This window comes from Geospiza fortis, unplaced genomic scaffold (assembly GCF_000277835.1).
Source record: "Geospiza fortis unplaced genomic scaffold, GeoFor_1.0 scaffold194, whole genome shotgun sequence".
Taxonomy (NCBI): domain Eukaryota; kingdom Metazoa; phylum Chordata; class Aves; order Passeriformes; family Thraupidae; genus Geospiza; species Geospiza fortis.
The window spans coordinates 2,827,196-2,851,503 of NW_005054322.1; the positions used below are offsets into that span (position 1 = coordinate 2,827,196).

At 38.7% G+C, this 24,308-nt stretch overlaps 1 protein-coding gene across 3 annotated transcripts in view; it reads right to left on the reverse strand.

Moving 5' to 3' along the window:
- The window catches only part of TSC22D1 (TSC22 domain family member 1), an 89,433-nt gene that overhangs the window by 28,503 nt on the left and 36,622 nt on the right, over nt 1-24,308 (reverse strand). For 2 of the 3 annotated variants that reach the window (XR_004081694.1, XR_004081695.1), the window contains one exon: nt 21,355-23,468. The exons of the other annotated variant lie outside the window; for it this stretch is intronic. The gene's annotated coding sequence lies outside the window, so the exon portion shown is untranslated. Of the gene's footprint in view, nt 1-21,354; nt 23,469-24,308 lie in introns of those variants that run through there. 3 annotated transcript variants of the gene reach the window in all.

Sequence of the window (24,308 nt, forward strand, 5' to 3'; positions counted from 1 at the left end):
CTCCCCGTGCGGGCCCCGAGCCGCGCTCGGCGCCACCGCGCACCTGCTGCAGATAAATAACTACACACATACCGTGAGACACGCACACAGAACTGCACGCAGCAGTCCAGGCTCCCCCTCCTTCCTCCCTACAGAAAACGGCTTTATCTCCCGGAAAACAGCCTGAGAACGGAGGCACAACGACTCAGCTATCTGGCCTTCACCCACAGCGATAACGGCTAAGCGTGCTGGCACAGGAATATCTCGGCTTTACACAGAGACTGGGTATATAAATAAGCGCATCAGAGCAGACAAAACCCGACTGACAGCGAAAGGCAGTTTTGTGGATGTCGGTGGAGCACAGCCGGATATGGGAAACCACAGCTTGCTGGGCACATCTATTCCCACCTACTGTGCATCACCCTAGGCCTGGGCCACATGCCGCTTATACATCCCCTGCTGTTACTACAGTCCCACTGCACAGAGAGAGTGCCAAGGGAAAGCTCACAGGGACAGAGTCCTACCAAAATTCTGAGAGAGGGAGCCTTTAGACTGAGACATGTTCCCACCAGCAACTCATCTCTCTGACTGTCCTGAGAAGGAGGTGCCTCCAGGACGCTATACCAGCCCTACTACCATTACCAGCCTCTTCCCTAGGGCATCCACCAGTCACTCACTACACTTTCAGGTCTAAAAAGACCTTGAAGCCAAAACCTCTGTTGGTTTTTCCCTCTAACCAGATATTTAAGGCTGTGTGCACGCAGGAAAAGCCCAGAAAAATCTCCCTGGTGCTGCACATACAGGGAGCCAGCACAGCTTTGATTGCTGGAGCCTGCTAGTGAATGGAGGCAAAAAGAGACAGTGATCTGAATCAGACTGAGCACACCATGTTTTTCTTGGAGAGTAACCTGCAGAACACCACAGCAGACAGGCTGCAGTATACCATGCTTGCCAATTCAAATCAAGCTAAAGTAACACAGTCCCCTCCCCTCAGTCCTCTCATCAGCAAAAAAGCCACAGGCAAGGGTAGCAAGACACTGGTGTCACACCAGAAAATCCACACTTCATGAGAAAGGGGAAAAATGACAATTTCAATTTATGGTGGCCTAATGTATAAGAGACCTGGTTTTTTGTTTTCCTTTCCAAACACTGAATTGACATTATATTTAAGAAACCTTCTCTTTTCCCCCACTGTGAAGCCATTGTCATTCCTCAGACTGAAGCAACCCTTTTATCAATTGGATTACCAGACTCCCTCTTCTGTTTCCCTGAAAACTCCCCTAAATTTAGTCCTTTCTATTGCTAGGAGGTCATTAGCCAGTCCACAAAAAATGCATGCCCACAGCATTGCAGCTTTATTAAGAATGGACTCTTATCCTTTGGGCAAGCCTTACAGCATATGACAGGAAATAAAAACAATCCAAAGAGTTGTTTTAGCAGAAGCTGCCAAAGGGTCATTGCACTCTCACCTCCAACCCAGTCCAACTTTGGTAGTTGGTGGTTACCTGCGAGCAAATACTAAATCAGTGAGATGCTGTGCACTCAAATCCTGCCACTGTTCCCAGGGATACCACAAGAAACAAGCCCTTGCTGAACCTAGCTTAAGAAAATACACACAAGTGTGGGTATGTACACAGCGCACACAAGTGAGGCTTTATTTCAGAACACAGATTTTAGAGTCTTCATTTTCAAGACTTTTTACTTCTTGAATACATTTAAAAATCGGGTTTTATTGGGTTTTTTTAGCATTTCTTTATGAAAAATGTGAAGCTTAAAGAGAGTGTACTCCCCTGTGCAACCATTTTCAGTGTTGGTGAACATGCAGCCTAGTGTTTTTCCTTTTTATGAACACACAAAACACTTGAAGGTATTGTTGTTTGGTTTTTTCCTTCCTTGTTTTTTTACTGTTTGTTTGTTTTAACAGAGCATCAGCCAACATGGCACAGACTTGTTCTTCAACTGCCAAAAGCATCACTAGTATAAAAGTGATGTCAGCACTGTTTTGTTAGTAACACTGGCCTTCCCTCTGAACAGGCAGAACATACACATTGCCAGGTCAAGCATTAATGGAAACTATTGTTAGTTTTCTTAGCCCAGCAGCGTGAAAGCTTGTAAGACAAAACAACATTCAAAAAAATCTGGATTCACCTCAAACAATCACTCCAAGTCACATGAAGATCCATATGTTCAGAAACTCAAGTGACTAAGAAACAGCAAAGGTAATCACAAAAGAAAGGGATCAAGCCTTGATTTTTTTTTTTTGCATTCCTCCACTTCACCTTCTCCCTCACTGACTTACCTACACCTGCACTAGAACATAGTATGTCAAAGAAAAAGATGTGCCTGCAATATTGTGAACTCAATGAAAAACAGATACTTTATGCAACCTACTCTTCCAAATTTAGTATTTAATCAACTGTCATAACAGGATTTGATACAAGAGTCTGAATCTTTTGTTACTGTGCCAACCTGGAGTTTTGTCTACTACAGGAGTTTCAATACAGCACGTAGACTCCACAAGTTATCTGATCAAACCCAAATGTATACTTTTACATTATCAAAGCAATGTTTTATTCAATTATTTCACTGAATCATCTTAGCTTTCTTGAATCAAGTTCTTTTAACTCTTTAAGTCACAAAAAAGTGAAGCAGACACTGAGTTTTCTTTATGAGAAAAATCTCTGAAAATGGACCTTTGCCAGGATGCACAGGGAAAAATACTGATGGGCAATTCTTATTTGACCAAGTGTCTCTTGCTATAGGTTTTACAAGTCAGAGAATTGAAAGTTTCTGCCTTCAACATATGGGAACAAATAATAACACAGTAAGTCCAATAAAATGAAAAAAACACTGAAAACAAGTAGGTAAAATGTAAGACTTCAAAACCACTTAAGTATAATACAGGTGTTACCAACCATAAAATAACAGAAAAAAACCAATTAGACTGGAAGGGTCCTTTGGCTTCCATCTAGTTCAACCTCCTGTTTAAATGAAGGTGAGCTTCAAAATTACATGAGGCTGCTTTCTGAAGCAATGGTACAAGAACAGACAGAGCCCAAAGCTCATGAGCACCACTACCCTGACAGACCACCACAAGCTGGAAGGTGCCATCCAAAAGACTCAGCTTTAGGAATGCTGAAGAGCAGTGAACAGAAATGGTGCAAACCTCATCTGGACCTTGCAATTCAGACCAGCGAAAGCCACACATTTGTGATCCCCCCACTCTCAACTAAAACAGCACAAATTATCTTCTGGAACAGCAGAAAGGAAAAGAATAGAGTATCCAAAGAACCAGTAATCAATTTCCAAAATATTACAGCTCTAGGATATGAGAACCAGGAAAAACTTTATGGCTCACAAAAAGTACAGTTACAAAAGTACAGCAGGCAACTCATCAGAACATACCTTATATTAAGCTATGTTTGAAAAATTACTTCAGCTATTTCGTTTCTGCAGTCCTGGTTGGAGAGCAAACCAGACTCTCAGCTCTCCACAAGCAGTAACCTTTAGTATCTCATATTTATTTTCTTTTGACAGTTTAAGGTAACAGACTACACTAGCCTGAAAAATAAAAAGTATAACTCTCCTCCCTCACAGATGTTTTTAAGGAGGAAGGTCTCATGCCCTCAGACTTCTACTGGCAAAGGTGATCAAGGCAACCGCCAAAGATAGCAAGAAACTCAGTACATGAAACCTTTTCATAAATGCCCAAATTGCATTTGAACTAGGGCAGGAGGGGTATCAAAGGGTGAAATGACAGTGAAAACACCACCAAATACACCACACAGAAGGCAACAGGTTTTGTAGTACTGTCCCAGATGAAGCCCTGCTCTCTGCCTTGCAAATGTAAATAGGACTAGGTCCTAGCTCCGAAGCACCCCAAAACCTCAAGAATTCAACACAGTAACTGTATTAGCAGATTGTGCTAATTAGATTCAATTACATATTTAAAAACAGCGGTCACAAACAGTTATGTTGTAATTAGGTATGATATCATGATCCAGGCTGCAGACAGCATTGAAAGAAGGCCGTATCCAAACTGACAAGAGAGATTCTATCTAAAAAATAACCCCAGAGACTGATCCAAAACATTCATGCCAAGTAGAATTCATTTTAAAAACGCCACATCTGCAATACGTACATATACATAATATCACAAAAAACCCTTGATACAAAGGCAAGCATTAGCTACTTTAGTCTTAAGTTAAAAACACGCCTATGAATCTGCACAAGTTTTATATGCTTTGGTGCTGTTCTGTAATACTTGAATGACCACCTTCACAAAGCTCATCACCTGTGTAGCTTGGGACTGCTTTCTAATTTATCACTCTGAACAACTGTTTCAGTCCAAGTGTTTAGATGAATGCTGCCTGAATTAAATCACTATTAGTAGTTTGTTAAAGTTCAAAGATATATATTTAATTAGTAATGCAGTGGGCACAGCTCCATACAATCACAAGTCAAAAGCAAAATACTGCAGAAAAGCAGGACAGAAACATTACAGATGTAGAAATCAACATTGCTATTACTACAAGAGAAAAAAAAGCAAGTAGGTTACATGAAGACTGTAAGTGAACTGGAGATGCATCTTAGTCTTACATCATCCCATTTAACATTATTCTCAAAACATCTGTGTTACATAAGTACAATATTAAGTGGTTTTGAAGTCTCTTAAGACCAATTACTTTTTTTTCTGCACTCACTGCCAATACTAAACACACTTTTCTATACTATAGCTTCCAATAGTTAAAATGTTCCAAAAACTTGATGGTCGCAAAGTTATGATGGAATTTTCCTTTTTTTTTTTTTCCAGAAGTCATACTCTAGACTGAGCTCTAACAGCAAGGTTAGACATGCTGGAAATGTTTGCAATACATGTTTGCTGAGGTTAAGAATAGCCCAAAGATAAGCAGTTGCCTAAACTTGGCAGTTATGAACTGGGACTCGACACAGGCACAAAACATTCTTCTGATGCTCAGACTCATTTGTTCTCAAACACTGACTGTCCTGGCTCCAAAGCCATACAAAAGTTTAATGAGGTGACAATCCCCTGCTGTCACAAAGTTTTGAGAGATTCAGGTCACAGAAAAAAAAAAAAAAGTAACAAACCATGGTTAATTTGACACAACAGGAACTCACTGAAGAGAATTAGATAATAGATGCTGGGACTTGGGTTTTTCCCATCATCAAGATAAAAATCTTATTTTCTTCCCAACACTAAATGAGAAGCTCACACTTGGTATCAGAAAACACGTGTATATTTGATCTCTGAATCTTGGGTAGAATTTAAAGAAAACCTCTGATAAAACATTCTTTTCAGGGGCGTCGCAGTCATTTCTTCCCCAAAGCTTTCAGAAACCTGAAGCATCTTAAGGCAGTCTTACCTTTATATGCATCCACATAACACTAAACTTGAAGGAGTAGGCTAGTGCAGAAAGGAGAGTTTTAACGAAGCATGGGATGTTATCCATGGCAATTAAGTCTGCCTTTCATCAGCAATACTGCCGTATTAAATCTGCCTTCATTAACAGCATAGAATTTCCCATATTTGTCAGAATTATAAATTTTGAAAACTTAGCATTACTTGATCTCACATGCATTCTGTACCATTTCTCTTGAAGCCACTGTCATATACTGAAAAAATAAAGTCATAGCAGCAATAATTCTCCCAGCCCCTAAAACATACTCATCTTGTCATCTCATCTACAGTAAAACATGTTTTTTTAGTTTTGTTTTTTTTTTTTTAAAGTTCCACTTTGGAAAATGAAGACTATTGAATGCCTTGTTTTATACCAGTAGAGCCTAGAATAGACTTACTATTTCTATTTAAAATTTGATTAAATAACACTCATAAACACCTTGAATTCAGACACTCTAACAGTAACTTCAGTAAGAGTAATTGTACCTGCCTGCTCTGGATTAATTTTATTTAACACCAGTTAGCATAACATGTAAGGGTCCACTAAGTTCAAATGATGCCCTATTAGGAAGCTGCACTGAATCATTTTTCAGCCAATTTTATCTGAACAAAACTTTTCCGTAGAACCGGTCATCAGTTTCTGAAAGCAAATAAGGCACAATCATGGACAGATCCTTCATCTAAATTAGTCAGATATTAAAATATTTCATATTCTTTCTTTTCATCACAGATTCTTACTACGAAGTACCCAGATTTCCATCCATTTTAAAGGCAAAACTAGAAACAATGGTATTTTGGTCCCTGAAAATGTAAGGGACATCTACATTCAGTAAAACAGCGCTGCTTCACAACAGCCTGCAGAACCATTGCAATGCAATTACATTTCACAATCCCTAAGAAAATGGAATTTCCAGATTGAAAAAAGGACAGGCACAACAATCTGAATATTCCCTCATCACATCTAATGGACAAAAATTATATGATAACAATTTAGACTCAAACTTTACGTCAGTAACCATCCCCTTGTCTGTGCACAGAAGACAGCTTTTTCATTCTTTTCTAAAATAGCTTTGTCCCAGAATTAGCTTTCCATGAAATGTTCCCCTACCTATTAAAGCATACTACCACTATAAATACCTACTGGAATAAAGTGCTAAATAAATCATAAAGGCTTAAGGGAAGACTTAGTTTTCTTCCTTGGATTGACTCCCAAACTAGCCATAATCAACAGTATGATCCTCAAAGATTAGTAATTAGTAATATTAATCAAAATGCTAACAAAAGCCACAAAAATTAAGAAAAAAACTTACCAGTCAGGCAGACTAAATATTCAAAATATACCACAACATAGGAAAGCATCATAAACACACACACACAAAAATATATATAGCTTGAAAAATCTCAAAATATTTTTATTCCTTTCTTACCCTAAATGACATGGAAAAAGAGAACTTCAGCTTCTCTCCCCTCCATGTCATGGGAAAGAAGTTCTATGTTTTCATCTTCATAATTACTAGTTTTATCTTTTGTGAACTACAGTCACCTATTTCCAACTGAAACCAATGCATTTATTATTAACTTAAGAAAGGAGGATTTGGACTTCAAGTCATTAAGGATTTCAGAAATATAGGTTGGATGATCTATAATTAGCATTCCTGATGATTTAAACATGGTTTGATGATTACTAAATTCATCATCTTTAAATAAACACTTCTGACTCAGCATCAGCAAAATAGAGCCATTTTCATCAACTAATTTAGCCTAAGACTTTTTGGCAAACAAGAATAGGAAAGAACCAACAGCTTTATAAGATCAGTGAAGGCAGGAATAGACATGCAACTATGTTAACCAGTAGAAGGGAAAATATTATCATGAAACTGAATCCAGAATCACTGCAGACATTTGTTCCCATACCCCAGTGTTTTGCATTTTAAAGTGACTAATCAGAAAGCAGACACTACATAGACAAGAAAAAAGTCCTTATCTAAGTATTCAGGTAAGTGACCTACCCTTTTTTAATTATGATTAAATACTAACACACGTTAGAAGTCAAGCTGTATCTTGTAGAAGCTCACAGAACATAATATGGAAAACATTTATTTCAGTACTTAGTGGTCAAAGAGGATGAAGCTAATGACTTCTGAAACAAAGTTTTAATCCTATAACAGAGCCACAGTATTCAGTTGCCAGTGACTTCTCAGGAAGTCACCTGCTAAGTGAGCCAGGAAACGAAACAAAAGCACTGTGGACCCATAATGGAAGAATGCACAAAGGCTGAAAGAATATGTGCCCATTATAATCCTCAGCAAACAAACAAAAACCAAAATCAGGTACCACAAGTATTTCATCAGTTCACTGTTGTCCAGAACTCAGACCTTCCCACAGCTCTCAAAGATCTGACCCATATTTAACAGCCAGAGCCAGAACATCACAGGTCATCTGAACTGCAAAATCTTGTTTCCAATACAATGGTGTCACACAAGGCTGAGTGCCAGTCTTTCTAAATTCTCACACAAGGATCTGTTCAAGGATAAATATAATCCTTTACACTAGAAAATTGACAATACACATACCCCCAATAATTAATTGCAGTAGAACATGAATCATTTTGCATATCAGGTCTTGAACTCTGTTTTGCCTACAGACTCCTTAGAAACTTGGTTTGCATAACATGTTCTTTCCAAAATATTCCTCTGCTGAAATTAGTAAGTAAAAAAGCCAAACAAACAGATAAAGATAAGGCACTTCTAGTTTTCAAAAACTCATCTAAATTCTTTTATTTTAAGTTCACCAGAGGACTCTTCCTTCCATTTTTATGATGCAGGCATTCCAACCTACATATTTTGAATGAACTCATTCTTTCCAGATTCAGTAACCCCCTCAGCTTTTATATATTGCATTAACTTACTCCACATTAAGATATCAGAAACCTTTAACTCTCTTTTCTACTGTGTTACATCAGCCTTCAGCCACTGGGCTACATACCATTCCCCAAACAGCACAAGCCATGCTGATTTTTTACCAGTATGTACTTTGTATGAAGCAAACCATTCCTCATTTTCCCCCTACATCAGTTGCTTTAAAATAGATGAGACATTAGAATGACGCCAAATGTCTAATGTGAGCTTTTTCAGAGGTCTGAGCTCATTTTAAGAACAAAATAAATAAAAAGGGGACAGGTGTATCAGGGTACAAGAATATGGCTGAATATACTACCAACCTATTTACACAGCACCCGTGACATTTTGAAAGAGCCTTGCAGCACAGTATCTGAAGCTTCACAGAGCACAAGAGCATCAAACATTTATTCTCATGATTGCTTCAAGGAGCTTTTCACTTTTCCTGGTTTTCTGTATCAAGTTTGTTGAGTTGTTTGGTTTTTTTTTTTTACTGATAGCATTTCCTCCAGCCAAACAGGTGGCTGAGAGAATTCACCAAAGTATTTTTTAAAAGCTTGTCAACTTACATAAGTTTAGACAATATTACTAAGTAACAGCTTAAGTATCTAGAAGGTTTTATGAATGATGGCTTTCCTTCAGATGAAGTTTCTTAAATCATTCCAGAGAAACTTATTGTAGACTTAATACGATTTGCAACCTCTGCTAAATCAAAATGGAGAACTATCCTAGAAAAGGGAGACACTTAAATATGTGCTGCTTGTACGGATTTTGCTTTAGGGTACACATGCATAGAAAAGGCTTCAAGGTCAGATCTAGGACCCATAGAAAAGGTTTCAAGGTCAGATCTGAATTTGCCTAAACTGTCTCAAAACAAAGTGCAACAGTGATAAATAAATGACAATGTACTACCAAAAGGATTTCATTAACAGTCTGAAAAGTAGAGATCTAGCAGGGGAACAATGCTACCCAACACCATATGACACACTTAATAGCTGTATTTTAAACCAAATTTTATATTCTAAATTGTATATATGTTCTAAATTAGTTATAAATGGTGTACGCTCAGACTTCTGACTTTCTCTAAGGCCCAACATCTGAGAGTCTTTACATTGAAATTATTTCCCATTATACTACAGTTTCTCTTATGTGTTTCACCAGCACAGTACATTTGAAAATTTACTTCAGGAGATTCCAGTTATCTCAGATGATGATTTTGAGTTTTGATAAGGAGAGATTTTTCCAAGACAAGAGACCCACAGCCCTTGAGTAGCAGCTGCCGAATCCAGCAGCCCAAGAGAGGCGCCACAGCCCCAGCTCCCCACCCCAAGGCCTGGTAGTGAGGCTGAGCACAGCTCCCCACAGGCACACACAAAACACGTGCACAGCACACACACGTCTGGCAACACAGGTCACTGCAAACTCAGCACTTGTGTAAACAGAGCCAGCACCAACATCCTCTTCCCGCTGCTGGGGTGAAAGTCCATTAGGAGACAGCACACACACGTGCACATGCACTCAGAGAATACCCGGCCCTGTAACTGCCCTTGGGCTCGCTCACAGTTTGCCCAGCAGCCAGGGTCTGCCCAGCTAGCAGCACAGGGCACACCAGCCCCCCTGGCCCACTCCAGGTGCTGGCACTGAGACCCCCTCACAAGCATGCAGACACTCATTACAGAGCCCTCTGGGATGTGACCTTGGGCCCTCTCCAGCCAGCAGCTGGCCCCCAGAGCCTCCCGTTACTTCATGCACAAATATGCACATTCACGGGGGTCTCAGCCACACCCCAGAGTCTCTGCAGCACTTGGCGTGGGCTCCCAGCTCCTGCAGCTGTATCATACAGATGCACACAGGTCTTCTTCTGGACTTGATGGCCACTCCCAAGTCTCCTCTCCGGCTCCCTCTCCTGCTTCATTGTCCTTAGTCATCGCACCCCACGCACACCCCCTCACCTGCCCCCACCATGTGGGCCCTTGTGACCCATGGTCAGACTCGAGCTGCTGGCACTGAGACCCCCTATAGGCACACACAGTATTGAGCCCCTTAGACAATCAAACAATTAGAGTTTAATGAGACTGCACTGATGAGGCCAGGGCATGGCCTCACAAACATCCTGAGCAGCCACCTGCTTACACACAAGCAGCTCCCTTTGCTCCTCTATTTTACCCATGATTCATTACCCACAAAGTCACCGATCTCTCCTTTCCCCAGCTTTGTCCCTTTCTGAGCTGGGTACAATTCCAAAATGTTCTTACCTGCATCTACTCCCTTCCAGTCTGCAGACTGGCCTCTGTTAACTCAAGTGTCTGCCACCTAGGTGCCCAAGGGCTGATAATCTCCAGTGACAGCCCTGGCAGGAGCCAGGTCAGGGGGCTCATTTCTCTGACGAGGTTACCGAGTTCCCCCACCCGCTGCTGTGCCTCAGGGCTTTGCTGTGCACACGGAGACAAGCCTTTTAATCACATAACCTATCACCCTTAGTATTTCCAGCCTGAACATCCAAAGACATTACAAGAGTATTTATCAAAGCCATGAAAATAACATTTCAAAGTTCAAAGCTAGTGTATTTGGAAAACCATCATGTTCACCACTTGTTTCAAGTTGTGGGGGTTTAGATTAAAGAAACAGGCATATAATTTATCAGATTTACTCATTCAAGTTGTTGCTCTTGAGTGTCAGGTGCTGGCTCATGTGTAATCCTAATAAACGTTTTCCAACAGTTATCAGGACACTTAAGTAATACAAAAAGCACCACATACCTTGTTGACCATATCGTATTATATTTGCTTTATAAACACTCATGACTGTTAATGTTATTGCTAAGCAACTGAATGATCTACCATACAGTATTTGCACAGCACTGTCTATCAGCAAATAAATGACTTTCAACTCTTTTAGTTCACAATTCACAGAATTACACACCTAACTAATACTGAACAGGTTTTTTAAAACTTAAATTACACACCTAATACTGAACAGGTTTTTTAAAACTTATATTATCCAAATCACTGGATGACAAAAACTCATTCACCGCTAATATTTAAGAAATTTGAACTGTAAAGAGGTTAAAAAATATGGGAGGTTTGGGTTGTATAGGAGATAAGAAGAAAGCTGAAGTTTTAATTAGATGGCAGCTCAGCAAGGCAGAACTAGAACTGCAAACATTGTTGGGAATTCATGAAACACCATTTTATGCTTAGAAGGTGAGAGAACTCATCACTTCTTACCTAGTGGTTACAGCAGCTGCAAAATGCAAATCTGTTCATGTATAGAAAAAGAGAGTTAGTCAGAAGAAAAAGAATTAATTAGAAAATGGAAGAGGAACAGATAAAGAGGAAGCAGGGCTGGGTTTTTATGTTAGGAGTAAAAAGCTCTCCCTTACCACTGCCTCCCTACAGTAAGCCTGTGCTCTCCTTCACCAGTACATGGGGTGATAGCTCTTTCAGATCCTTCTTCCTTTCCATTTTCTCTGAAAAGCACATCTTTTATTTGAATCAAAACCTCACTACTTCCAAACTATTTGATCTCAATGACATAATGTACAACCTAGCAGACAAGCTACTATTACTGATAACTTTTAACACACTGTTTCCCAAGTCTCACTGTTAAATGGCTCACTGCCTTGTGCAAAACATTCTACAGAAATTCACATTCTGAGGGAGCAATGAGCTTGGCCAGCTAAGCTGAGGGAGGAAGTATGGCGGGGCAAGCCCACTAAGGGCGAGCAAAACAGGCTTTCGTATGAGAGCAAATTTGTACAGGCTGAACTTCAGTGAGGGGCTCTGAAAATCTGACTGAATAAACAAAACACTCTCAACACTGCAGTGGTGAGCTGAAACACTGTCTGTCACTGCTCTGGAAAGGTCAAACATATAGCTAGTCAGCATATAGTTTTACATGCCCCATTCTTCCATGCAGAAGCATCGTCCCACTTCAATGGTCTAAGCAGCCATACACCAGCTGAACAGCAGCAGGAGGAGCTCACATATTCCCATTTGTGAGGTCAAAACAGTGGGTAATTTTACAACTACTCCACAAGAGACACATTAAAATAGACAGATGAATGACAGGAATTTGGAGCAGTGGGCATGACTACAAAAATTCTGATTACCAAGTGTCTGGAACTGAATGCTCTACTAGCTAGAGAATCATCCAAATATTAGTTAGGCAGGTTTTCTAAACATGAAGCTCCAAAAAGTCTATGGCCACCCACACAGCCATATGCTTAGGTTATACCAGACATTCCTAACTAACTGCTTTATTTTTCAGTTTGATCATTCCCTCATGATTATTAATTTCCCACCTGTACTATTACCAGGGAAGCTGTGGCATCACTGTTTGCAGCCTAAAGCTCAACACAGACATAAGTGCAAGAAACCTCACACAAGAGGATAACAGATTTAAGCTGCTTTTGCAAAAACATCGACCTCTTAACATAGTTCGGGAAGATCCTAGGACAGAGAATCTCCTTTCTATATTAAACATGAGAGAGGAAGTTTCAGTTTGCTTGCAAAGTCAACAATAAAACAGCTGGGGCAGAGGGAGGAAGAAGTGACAAGAACAATGTCCTACCCACCAAGTGGAAGTGGGCTGCCAAAACAGAAGACTATTACTACCCTTTCAAAAAGGAAAAAACTTCCAGGGCAATGCTCTATAAAATTCTGGCTATCAGCAAGAATCAGAAGTAGAAAGAGTAAGGCTGAAGAGAAAGGATAACTCCCTACCTCTCCAGCACTACAATGTCTACCTAACAAGCAATGCTCATTAACAAAACCACATTCAAAGCAGAGTAACAGCTTCTTCAGGTTAAATACTTTTATAAAACAATACACATGTAAGATGTATATAATGGCATTACCTGGCATCAAACAGACCTAAAGTCTCTGTGGATAATGGACTATACATCAGTTCTGTCTCCAGGTTAAAATGTAAGATATTCTAGAGACTACTTCTTTGAATGTTTGAATCTTTTTCCAGGGAGAGTCAGAAGGATGTGATACAAGACAAACAGAAGCTTTTAAGAACATTATATACGCTTACTCAGATTAAAAGTCATGGGTTTTTAAATCCTATCATAAACCTACATTACATTTCAATATAACAGTAAAAGAGAATGGAAACAAACCTCCCACCATCAGTGTCAATGGAGAACTACTCACATACTGATAGACTAGGACACCTTTAGAATTTGAATGTGATAGCATCAAATTTGTATGAGTTTAATGCCATTATCAAAATAACAAGTCGGACCAAAATTAATGCTAAGTCCTGACACATCCAATTATGCTGAAACTTGAGTATCACCATGATAACATGAAGGCATGAGAAGAGGCCTTTCATGAAATTATCTTTAGATAGATGCAGTAGTTATGCACGGCCTAAAATCCTCAGAGGGAAATATTACTGAAAAAAGAGAATGTTATCAATTTCTGTGATGATGATATCAGAGAAACACAAACTTTAAAATTGTCAAACTGCTGAGATTTCAGCACTCAGATTACAGAGGAAATGTCTGACCACCAAGAGTTGGTTACTTCAACATTATTTTAATTACTCTGTGTGCAGACTCTCCTCTCATGTAAAATCATGAGTATGGTACTTGGTCCAAAGTATACATATGATGAAAGGAAAAAATCTTTATGGCTCAGAGGCCATTTCCTATACTGACTTACACTTTCAATCCTACTTTAAAAGGCCATCAGCAAGACAGCAGTAGATTTATTCAGCAAATTGTGATTCCTTTGTTGTAACAACTAACCTGTTAAGAACTTTTAGTTGGTCTACATAACATCAAAATAAGCTTTAGGAAAAGGACTGGTCAAACCCAAGAACTCCAGCCTCAGATGTGTGTTAGCACAATTCAAAGTTACAACCAAGCTGTGTAACATTGTCATGTAACTGCAGGAGCAGAAATCATTTATTTCTGCATGTGAAGCACCATCTGCAAGCAATAAACTTCTCTATCTTATTCTGGCATCCAGAAACATGACTAATGGCCTTTCACACAAAAGATACACAGCTGGAGAGGGTGCCAAGATAAACCTGGAGTACTTGTGTTTATTGTACAAAGTCTTACACAATTGTTAAGAGTTCCCAGGAACTCTTAGCCTCTCCTGAAGTCTGTATCTTCTCCCTACACATGCCCCAACCACAACATCTATTCTAACACGCTGTAACAAATAGGTTTAGTATAATCCAAAACCTGTTAATATGCCCCAGATCTCCAGGTGAGATGTTAGAACAGACCCAGCAGGACTGTTCAACAGAGCATTTGAGGGAAAAACACTGCCCTGTGCACTGCCATCCTTCCAAGCAACAGCAATGTTAATTAAGCACATGTTTAGAGTCAGAAGGTATCCCATAATTTGCAAGGCATACAACAGGCAACTATCCAGCATGTTCTTCAAGGGTACATCAACTCACAACAGCATAAACCAAAATGAGTCCTAAGAGGTTAAGATGTCACAAGTTGGTAACAGTGTTGGATAGTGTCTGTCTATCCATGAGCACCAGAACATTTCCATGAAAATTCAGCAGCCACCTCTCAAGGAGGCTGCCCTGCAGTAACAGGTCCTCTGTTAAAGCCATACAGAATTCTTATGTCTTCCCCACATAGCACTCAATGATCCTTGTGGGTCACTTCCTACTTGGAACATTCTACAATTCCATGAAATTAAGAGTGGTATTAATGAATCCCCTTGAATTCTTAGATGAATGTGAGATCTTTTTATGAAAAATCTTTTTACAGATGGCCTCGGACTAGAACGCACCTTCTCAAAACAGAAATCTTTAGTTCGTGCTCTTCAGCATTTGAAACTACTTCTAAAGGATAAGGATTTAAATTTATTTTCCCCTCCAGTGGTACTTTTGGTCTTAATCTTATACACCATTATGGTTGTAACTGAGAAATACTTGAAGTCCACCACATCTGAAGTTTAGAAAGCATGGAAAAATTAGGTTGTAGGTCATGTTATTTCAGTACCATCTAGAGGACATGACTCCCACCTTCCTCAAGCCCTAGCCAACTTTATTTCAAGTTTCACTGAACTAGTACTCAGGTACTAAGCTACAGGCATGGCAAAGCCACTTCTTCCCTAGTAAATCTAATGTTGTTTTATAAAACAGGAAAATCCCTTCTAAACCACATTTACAGAGCAAGGCTTACAAACTGATTTAAAACCTTCCTCTTTAAACAAGTTAGTAATAGACCTGTCTTTCAATATGTCAACAGCAACTATGAGCAAGCAAATTCAGCAACCTAATTTCTGTGAACTCCACAGTTTAAGACTGAGGACTAAAACCACCAAAAACTTCAAATAGTTTAGAAATCCACACTGCTTACATAAGCTATCTCTTTAACTTGTAATGCACATCAGTGACCACCAAAACCATATTAATACTTTATTTAAAAATGAAAGAATTAACTGACTTAATGCCTTGTTAATCAGTCTGTGCTCAGCATTTAAACCTTATCGCCCTTACTGGTCAAGAGCATTCAGGTTAAGTCAAAAAATCATCACACAGGAGTAACAAAAGATGGCAAAAAAAGCTTTGACAGCCCCATGTAGTGACAGAGTGACACCACTGCTGCAGAGGGTGATCACTGCTCCTTGTGGGGAAAAACCCCTTTGATTATACATTAGTGCTGAATCATCAAAAACTAGATAATTGCAGTATAATAACACTGCTTTGAAAAGCTGGGGGAAAGTTATTTTAAAGCCCTTAGTACTTAATTATTAGAGGCTGGGTTTGATAGTCTTTAAAATCAAATGGAAGAAATAGAAATTCTAAATTCCCAAAGCTGTTTACAAAAATTGTATTCCACACCAACTTGCTCTAGCTGTAGAAATAGACATAGCTATGGATCTGTTTATATACAGACATATAACCCCATTTCCACAGACAAAATAGATCCAGCACTCCAAGTTACTCTTACAAGCTGCAGGAGCTGGGAGTTGACACAAATTCATTTTTTAAATTTACTAAGCACTTAAAAAGATTCCAAAAGTAACGGGTTTGGAGCTGAAGAAAACAATATCCTCTCTCACTAAGTGACCTCACTTTAAAAGTAATCATCTGCATCTTTAACCCAACCTCCTAATAACCACTGGAATTGCTTCTCCCAGAATACTCAGAGAACTCATTATCTTAGTGTGTTTTTTTGCAGGCAGTCATGTTAGCTGCTTTAGTTTGAGCTTCTTCGGGGTTTAGCTTTCATTTTAAATGTACAGTACAAATGCTTAGTGCCATGAAGCAGTTCTTTAATAATATATCTGTATTTAATTGACCACTTCCATATACAAGAGCACAATGTTTATTTAAAAACCACTAGAAATATATACCTAGTTCCCATATCTGTAAGAATGTTTTCATTTAGCAAAAGGCTAACAAATTCACAGGTGAAGCTGTCACTAACAGCACAGTAAAAAAACTACATATAAACATTCAAATATTTAACAAAAAATCTTTCTACTGTCTTTAGATGAAGAAGACACTACTACAAACATAGACAAAAAAAAAATAAGGTCAGTGTGCTAAGTAAGACAGCATCTAGGCAACAAGGGCAGAGGGCTTATTAAAAAATGGTGGTCTTCACTAACAAAGCTTCACACCATTCACAGGGACAAATTATTCCTTTCTAAAACACCTCAAACTGGGAGGAAAAAACCCCAACAGGGTACAGTCCCCAGTCTCTGAATTATTTTTGTGTCATGTTAAGAAGAGATATTGTATCACATATTACACCATACTTTATACCACAGGTCCCAAAACTCTACCTTAGGGAGATTTCTGGCATAGCAAAATTCTTGTATGACAGACAATGTTTAAGACAGAATTTTGAAGGAACAAGCTTTAACTTTAGGTGCAAATGAGGAATTGACATTCATTTGGGGTGTAAATAAAATCCCTTGCCTTATAAAACAAATTAGTAATGTTTGTACTGAAACACCATCCAATGGTCTCATGTAATAAACAAAGTCTCCTTCTTGGCATAGAGAGAAAAAGGAGAAAATAATTACATCCTGAATTTTATACAGACTAAGCTGAAGCTCACGTTTGAGGGAGTAGGTGGAAACTGCATTTATATCATATTACAGTCACTGTAATTTTAGGTTGAAAGGTAAATTCCTATATTTTGATACAGGGTGAGGCTTTATTGATATTAATGTACTTTATAAATTAAATAATGGATCATATTGAAAGCAATTAATTCTCCAGGCTTATCTAACCTGTACAGATTCTCCAAATGGTGGATGGAGTTCGCCAAGTAAATAAACCTCTTAATTGTGTTAGAAGTTAATGAGCAAACACAGGAGCAAAGAAGGGGGAATAAATACAAGGCTTTAGCAGTTCTATTGTATTTTCTTTTAGGTAGTGCAGAAAAAAAATTCCTTCAGGCAACAAGAATATCTGCCTCACAGAAAGCCAGTCACTACATGATTTATTCCAGTGAAGTCCACATAAAAAACAAAGTTCCATAAAGTAGCAACCTGAGAATAAGTGAATGTCACAGGTCAATCAAACTGATGAGACTATTCACTAAACCAAAGGATTACACAACGTGGTTCTCAAACATCTCCAATCTAATTCTGCATTCTGTACTAAGAACCAAATAGGAACAGCTAGTCAAGCCATAACATCTTGCATATACTTTGATATTTACAGAACAGCAGAAAGGAGAATTTCTTTAGGAAAAATGTACACAGATTCAAAAAAGCAGGCCAGATTTTGAAACAGCAGACGCTTAAGGAGGGACAGAAAACAGATGGCAGTTCAGACAAAATGTGGCAATACAAACCATTCACTGCTTAAGAGCAATGGCAAGTGAAGATCTGAGATTTATCTCATCCATTCATATGTGGTGCTAAAGCCTGGAGAAAAATGCTGAACTGGCAAATTTGTATAGAATGAGCAAGGAGCACAGACAGCCTTTTGTATCAGTATTACACTGTCATCAAAATTACAGTTATTAAAAAGTCTTTGAAGGAGGCAGAAAATTAATCTGAAACAGTAACTTGAGTTCAACTACAAGCAGGAATTTGGGTGTTAATGGTGCCTGGAGAGACAAGCAAAGTGCCCTGTAGCTTCAGTACTGCCACACTGGAAGCACTGGTTTGACTGCTAGCACAAGAGATACAGTTACGTCTTCCAAGTAGCATGTCTTTTTGGAGAATGATGTGAAGACTGACATGGGAACAGAAGTTTTTATTCTCTGAACAAATGTAGCATTACTGTTTGATGTTCTCAAGCTGCTTTATTAAAAAACCCAGCAGTTCCAAGCTAGTTAAAAAGGAAATATCAAAGACCTGACTAGTGTACTCATTGAAAAGGGATAAATGGGAGAAATCTCCAGAACAGATGCAAGCATAGGGAAGAATAGCTGAAAATGTATTATAAAATTTAGCATTAATACAAGGGAATAGATACTTGCTTTTGATGTATAGCATATTCTCATTTTTATCACCACTCTTAATTTATTAGGGAAGAAACTAATGTGAGTTCTTTCTCTGAATATCCTTATTCCTATGTTCTTATCAATTTTTTAACTTGTTCCTAATTTCAAGCAGCTGCAAGTATTGCAGCTGCCAAAGTATAAAAGGTCTTAAAAAGTTACATAAGAACAAATGTACAAGTCCAGAAGCCCTTCTAACTTGTCCCTGCTTTCTTCCCCTTAAAAAAAGCTGCAGCATTAACTCAGGTTTCAGACACCACTAGGTGATAAACACAACTAGCGCCCGAGGCATAATAAAGCTTCCATTCAGCACTTATACTCTATTATACACCAGAGAACCTAACCACACAAGCTATAAATCTATGAGTCCAGACTTTTCTATCATTACTTATAGGGGGGAAAAAAGACTTAGCTGCTTCAAGTGATTTTCTGTCAAGTCTAGTGCCTGTTAAAGGAGAGTTCCTACATTAGGTAGCTGCTTGTAAATCCAGTTCCTGTGCTGTTCCAGTATCCAACTAAGCTTCAATTTCACTGTAATCCTGAAGTCACCCAGGAACATTCCATCTGTACATAGCAGCTGTGCTGATGTCAGCTGTTCTTCATGTACTCTTATACACTTCCGTCTGATTTCATTTCTCCATTGTTTATATATGCACACAAAGATTTTGCAAATCAATTTTTCATGCTTTCTCATCTAATACAAAGTGCTACCAGAGACCAGGAAACCATTTTTAAAAATAGTGCAAATTTTACTACTCTGAAAAGTTCTAAACACATCAAGCAGCAGGTATGTGGAAATTCCTCTGAAACATCCAAATGTATAAGGATGCTTTAATGTGAGCTCTAAAGTAATTCCATCCAATGATGAAACTGCAGCTTAAGTCAGGACAAAGTTATAGTTTGGGAAAATCTATATAAATCACATTTCTATCTTTGCAGGCCAATTATGATCTCATTAAATCCATTTATAACCATACAAGTTGTTATTTATTTAAAAGTTATTTTGTTCAGAATTACAGGTGATATCTTAACCTGAATCTGGCAAGAGGAAGTCAGATACTGGTATGGTTACAATTGTTGAAGTAGTTACCCAGAAGAAAACCACCAAAAGCTACATGCCTCCTCAATGGTGCAACCTCCTACAACCCTCTCTCAAGATAATATTTTATCTTGCCCCCAAAGAAAGTGACACCCATCTGTGCAAGGTATAATTTCTTCAGTTACTGTTTTTTAACACGAGGCTAAAACCCACACATTTTCCTGTACAGTACGTGGAAAAAACAAGAAATGTCACTTGCTACCAGGGAGAAAGCAAAGCCACTCACGTGAGAGCAAACAAGGAAACAAAACAATACAATACAGAACAGTTCAGGAGAACAGTAAATTTATATTCTTTAAAAAAATTAGCAAGTGATCAGGGAAGTGCCACTGTCATCAGCAAAAGAATCACAAGCTTAATATGGTCTTTAAACTGACAACCCAAGTTAAACAGCAAAACAGCAATTCCTGCAACAACCCACCAACTCACCTCAGGTTGCTGACATCAACTTACGGACCTGTCCTAGGAGCCGTGCAGCCGCCAATTCTTCTCAAATCCATGCAACAAACAAAACTGGAATGGTTCAACCATTAGTCACCACTGCTTTCAGAAATGCCTTTTTCCAGCTGTCAGTTAAAAACACTTTTTCTAAACTTACCCCTAAATCACATTCATTCTTTCAAGACTCAGGGATGCTTTCATGTTTGATAAACCAAGGTATAAGCCTACTTTCCTCAATTAAAAAAAGATCTGAAAAATATTTTTGACACTGTTACTTGCTCAAATCCCCACATCCTGCAAACTGGACTGGAAGAATGAAATCCAACTTAAATAACACCATTGCTGAAGGAACAAGTCTGGCTTTCAGAAAATCACATAAAATTGTTCATATTTTGTTACCCACCTCCTCAGTGTAAAGCAAGGGGATACAAACACCCCAGAAGCTATGCTCTTTAGTCCCACTTTCTTGTTAATAAAATCAAAATAATTTTCTTGCTTACAAAAATAACATTTTTTGATACATCTCCCTTCCTGACACTAAACTGACAAAGCATCTCTCACACAAACGACAAGTTTAGCTCTGGCTGAAGCAGCAACATCAGCAAGAATTTCCCCCAAATTTCCTGATCTTTACAGGGTATTTCCTCAAAGCATCCTGTAATAGAGAAAGAGCTGCAGCATAAGCCACAAAGGGTGGACATATGGTGAAAAGGAGAAAGCAAAACTTTCAAGTTAAACAAGACAGCTCTTCTGGGACAGGCAAAACAGTGTCAAAAGCCAGAATTTTATTAACTGGCTATGAAACAATTAGGAGGAGCTGGTATCTGGTCAAGAAGACCTAAAGGATCACATGAAGTGAGTTAGGTAGCTCAAATGCTCAAAAGAAATCTTTAAGAAAACAGAAAGAGGAAAAATAGGCCTGTTTTTTGAAATTCTGTTAGTACCAGGCATTGAAAACCTCTGAAATCATAAAGTGTTTTTCCACATTTCCTGACATTCCGGAGTTTGTCAGAGGAGTCACTCGATACATACACTTATGGCAAGTACAATATAAACAAGAAGAAAATTGTTTCAGGTATCTTTATTATTTAGTAACACAAAGGCATGAATTATTGTTCTAAGGATGTATCAAGAACCCAGGATTCCAACTGTGAAACTCAGAGCGTGACAAACATGCTAACGCTATGCTGATAAGACAAACATCAAAATACCGACTGTAGAATCGCAACAGGCTTTTTAGTTTGGTTTTTGCTTTTGTTTTGGTGGTTTTGTTTCCTAATTGTGATGGGGAGGAGCAAAGCCATTTTAAGAACTGAGACAGTAACAAACAGTTCTTGGTGCCTGTCTCGTACGTATTTGACAGTCCTAAATTTACCTACTACAAAATAAAATTGCCAAAAACTGTGGCTGAGGCAAGTGTAAGTATACCTATTAAGGCACAAAGTATATCAGACCTTAAATGGACTAGAAATTTGAAAAACAGGTATTTTCAATTAAAAGCACTGCTGGCACAAAACTCTAGTCACAGATGTTAGAATTCATTTCTGAGACCCACAGATCTTCAGCTATTAATGTCTAATTACTTCTGTTCAGTACACAATTCATGTCTATATCTGTAGCAACTACTCAATTTTAAGTTCATCACATACATATTTCCACATATTATAACAGGATTGAATTTGATACATTAAACTGATTTCTTTTTAAACTTCAAAGTTAACAAGTGTTACTGTGCTTGCATAGTTTAACACAGGCATGTGACTATCAGGTCTCTAAAAATACCAGGTTATAAATTCAGCACTTTACTCAATAACCACAGAAGCACCAAGATAAACAAGTTTGATAATCACCACAAAATAAGATATTTAAAAGCCATCCAACAGAAAGCCAATTTCAGAAAGTCCAGTGAAAATGGCTCACTACATAAGTATGTACTTAAACAGCACCATCTGAACAATTATTTTTAGAATGTACTAGGACTGCAGTGCATTCCAGAATAGTAAGAAGTGACAACTGCCATGAAGCAGTAGCCTCAGGGCTATGTTAAGACTATTGAATAATTTAAATAAGCTGGTGAATTTAACAAAAGATCTAGGCATTAGTTAAAAAATGTTTTGTGACAACTGATTTAAGAAAATAATTGGATTCAAGTACAAGCATCTGGCTAGTTTACTTCAACTGCCAGAAGCAGAAAACAGAAAAACAAAAGTGCTCTTCACCTACTGCCAGAGGGTCTGGTACACCCTCCTGCCTCCTATTCTCACACTCAGCTTCAGAACAAAACTTTCCCCTTTCCTTATCTGAACACTAGAACTAAGCCCCATTCTTCGAAACTAATTTCCTATAGTGAGAACAGCACAAGTGCACAGGCATGTGTGTGCTGTTTGCTACTGCCAAACAGAAGGTTTTTATTTGAGATCTTAGAAGACATTTAATTAAGTTTGACTACAGAATCCCTTAGGGGGAACGATTAAAAGCTTTCTGCTTTCTAACAAACAACTTCTCTCTCTCAAAGAAAAATCTAAGATTTCCCCTTTTATAGCTCTTAACAGTTCCAACACACTTTTTTGTGACACAAAGCCACAGGAAACCTCAAAAGATGCACTACTTCCCATATTGCCCATTGTGACATTTTGGCCCAAATTTATTTTTTAAGTAAACCCAGCAAGGTAGAAGTCTAAATACCATTTTTACAAGAACCTTTATTATTTCTAATAATTTTAATGTAAGTAGCAAAGGCTTTACAAATATAACAGTCTGAACCACAGCAGAACCCTGTTTCACAGATTCACGTGGCATCTCCTATGCAAGGGACAGCAAGACCCGACCACATTATTAGACCTGTAAACTCTTAATCTTGGATTTATTGACTTGATCTTCAGATAGGAAGATGCCAGGTTTAGGTTTTATAAAGGATATCTATATGACATTGTAAAAAAAGGACCGTGGGAGGCCAAACACATTTCCTAAAGAACAATGCATTACAAGTAATTTTCTGCCTAGGCCTCCGTTTCTAGGGTGGTTCTGTGTGATGGAAAAAGGAGCCATTTCTTTCCCAATCCCATTTTTTTGCCAGGAGATCCTGCTTAGGGAAGGCCAAGATCCAAACCCAGTCATCTTCCAGCAACATAAGATCTTCTGCTGAAGGCTTGTGATGCAGTATAAAGGTTAGAAGGTGTCCTGAAGCAATTTGGAGGGAATGAAGAGGGAGAGAGAGTCACAAGATGCACCAAAGTAATAATGCACGTAACATAGTTCCAAATGACTTCAACTCAGCACGAAAGAGGAACTGGTAAAATCTCCTTAGAATTTCATTGCCAGTTTTCAAGTGATTCCTTTTGCTAAAAATCAAAAAGGAATTTAGAATAAACTTCCTGTGCCAGCAATGACATAGCTGGAAAAAGAAAGGTCTGACTGTGGGCTACCGATGTTTGCAAGGAAGAGGCTGCTGCTCTGCACAGCATGAAGTGAGAAAGGCAGAATTTACCTGAGCTGATTCCCCTTCTCTGGGCCTGAGGGATTGCTGATCATGTGGGTTAGCAGCACATCCCCTTAATCACAGAATTCCAGTCTATTTTCTTCACATGGACAAAAGAACAGGACTTTACAAACCCAGCAGCCACAGGCTCCTCTAAAGGAAGAAACATATTTACGTGTTTAGAACGGGGGAACTTTTTCAGTGCTGGGAATCACGTCAGATTTCAGACCCATTTGATGATCTCTGCCTTACTGCACATTAAAATCTAGCAGGAGTGTAAAGAGACAGGGAGGAGATGAAAACTGTGTGGCTATGGACCATACAGAATCACTGGCCTTATCTTGGCTCCAGCCACCAGTTTCTGCTCTTGACTTAGTTTCCTGTCTAGAGAAGGGTCACACCAAGAATGTCATTAGTGCTTCACAGAACTGAAGTACAAATATGACCCATGGACAGGAAGCTTACACAGAGGCATTCTTTCCAAGTGCCCAGAACATTTTTCTCCTCTCTCTCTCCCCAACACTTTTTCTTTTCAGTGTTCA